Raw genomic sequence first — 2532 nt, forward strand, 5'->3', positions numbered from 1 at the left:
TTGTCCATCATCAAATCTTCCTGGTGTCTTAATGCTTTTCACTGCTCTCAGCATTACCCAACAGCAGCAAAATAAAGGATCGGAATGCGTGATTAATAGGTTATGTTTGCTTTAATGCTCGCCAATGTTTTCCAAGTTTTCTTGCCGCCAGAATATCGAGCACATGCTGATGAAAACAACAGATAAAACAGAAAAATAATAATAATAATAAAATGCTCGGGCTGAGAGTTCGAAAATCTCCAAACCCCCTGCGCCATTGCAACGCTCTCTCCCTGGCTATGAGGCGTCAAGTACCGGAGCCGGCGAGACGATCTCCTCAATGGCCTCTCGGATGGCTTCGGCTCACAGCTCACCCTGCGCCGAAACTCTTAATGCACTCGCCGACTCACTGCCTCGGATTTTCATAAAAAGTCGTTTTTCCCGTTGCCCTTGCTGCCCAGTGTGCGATACGCGAGGCTATGTGTAAAATAAATGATGTATATAGCTGTAGGGGGAAACCCGACCTCCCCCGGCACTACCTTGGTGTCCAAGGAACATTGAACATTAGATCCTCGTTTAGTGAATAAATAAGCATTCAGCTGAACGGCGGTGTTAGCCACGGACTTCGGTGCATATTTTACCAGAAAAGGAGTTAAGCCATTAGGGAGTTAATATCAAATAAATCTCCACTGGTCGGGCAGGCTGAGAGGGACCGGCGGCTCTGCAGCGCCCTGTTGGGTTACTAATGACCTGCGCAGGCTTCAAATGAAGCTGTTATATGCATGTCATTTGCAGTATGTATATATTTATATATTATCTTCTAATTGTGTTTGAGAAGAGAACAAAGACACGGCCACGGCGTTTAGGATAAGGGCCTTAAACGCTTTGTAGAGGACAAAATAAACTTGTTTCAATTAGTATGTGATAGCCTGACCGAGTGTGTGTATGTGTGCGTGTGTGTGCGTGCGTACAGATGAACAGGATCGACAGGCAAAAGTACAAAGACATGATGACTCGTGGTTTCGGTGTTTGGGTTCAACAAACGCTTTAGAAGGATCTAACTCTGTTAATAAATTGCTCATTGAGTTGTTGTGGGGTTTTTTTTGTATAGCTGCATTACTACCAAATTATGTAGCAGACTGTTTTGTTCAAAAAATGAGGCAGGAAAGAAATGATCTGGATCCAATTTGTTAAAAAAAAAAAATTTTCCCCCTTCAGTATTATAAACTGTTTATATTTGTTCCACTATTAACTTAAACTCCCTGTTTATTATTCAGTTATTCGTCTTACAGCATATTAACGACTATGAATAATTCAGTAACTACAGTGAAACTAATAGACCTTTCCTACATATGTACTTATGGGAATGAGGAATGCAAATCTGGACACGCATATACACGTTTAAGAGTTTCTCAAATGTACAATCTGATGACGTAATATTGTCACGTTTGACACCATCTCAAAAATTTCTTTTTTTTTTTTTATACCATATGGCTTTCGGGTGATTTTTGCCATAGGGCTTTATCGGTGAAAGGGGTGTAAGGCTATTAAACCTATGGTTACTCGGTGGTTATTAAGGGTGAATGAGTGATAAATGTCATTAAACCCACAATGTGACTGTTTTGTTTTGTATCCTGAACATTATTCACAAATTCCACCAGATTCTCTTCTTCCTACACGTCGAGCCACAAGGACAAACGTCAGTCAAAGATTTAGTGTTGTTTGTGATTAAATATACGTCCTCAGTTCAAGGCTACAGTACCTTCAGAATCGAATGCGAACAATTAGTTGTTCATTGTATGCGCCTGTATAGCTTAAGTAGGTACTAATATTTACCAAAAGTAAACACCATTCAATCATGGCAGAACACTTGCAAGTTTAGGAGGACTTTCCCCTTAAATGTTCTCGAGGCTAATTAAAACTTCAGGGAGAAAAAAAAAATTCCACAGAGTTCTCAGCAGAGCTTCAGAGCCATCTGGAGCTCTCGCGTTCTTTCTCCTTCCTTCACTTTCTCCATCTTTCTCGCTGCTGGTGCAATTAAATACACACAAGAGACACTGCTTAGTAAACAGCGTTACACATTCTGTTTGAATTAGCCTCCCATTCTCCACCAAACAACTGAAACATCCATACAGAAGATTGTTTAGATTAATCGTGGTCTGACATGCCACTCACTTTTGACAACTACTAGCACGTGTCGTTTGTGAACTGGGGCGCTGACACCGCTTCAGTCTTAGCACGACGTGCACTGTTTACATTTACTCTGTACACAGTGATATTTTCTGTCAGGAGAAAGAAAAAACAAGGTTATTTTTTAATAAAGAAAATAACATTTAGTTTTAAAACTATTAAATGTTAACATGGTGGAAGAGGAGACATTATTTACTAATGATAAAAGTCTGTTACATTTTGGTCACAATGACCTGTTAATGCTAACGCATTCAATGTCATCAACTAAATTTACCTTTTTGTTTTATGCTACACACACTAGCATGAGATCTGACTGGCAACATGTTAAAAACAAAACACAAAAAAAACATCTTATAAGCATTT

The 2532-nt window shown here is 39.7% G+C and overlaps 1 protein-coding gene across 2 annotated transcripts in view; it reads right to left on the minus strand.

The window, feature by feature from the left end:
• Window positions 1-231: 231 nt before the first annotated feature.
• LOC124400333 (beta-1,3-galactosyl-O-glycosyl-glycoprotein beta-1,6-N-acetylglucosaminyltransferase-like) overlaps window positions 232-2532 on the minus strand; it is a 17155-nt gene continuing 14854 nt past the window's right edge. Inside the window, exons 3-4 of one of the 2 annotated variants that reach the window (XR_006928367.1) lie at window positions 2155-2261; window positions 232-2004 (exon numbers count right to left, since the gene is read on the minus strand). The gene's annotated coding sequence lies outside the window, so the exon portion shown is untranslated. Of the gene's footprint in view, window positions 2008-2154; window positions 2262-2532 lie in introns of both variants that reach the window. The other variant, XR_006928366.1, reaches the window with a different exon arrangement.

This window comes from Silurus meridionalis, chromosome 17 (genome assembly GCF_014805685.1).
Source record: "Silurus meridionalis isolate SWU-2019-XX chromosome 17, ASM1480568v1, whole genome shotgun sequence".
NCBI lineage: Eukaryota > Metazoa > Chordata > Actinopteri > Siluriformes > Siluridae > Silurus > Silurus meridionalis.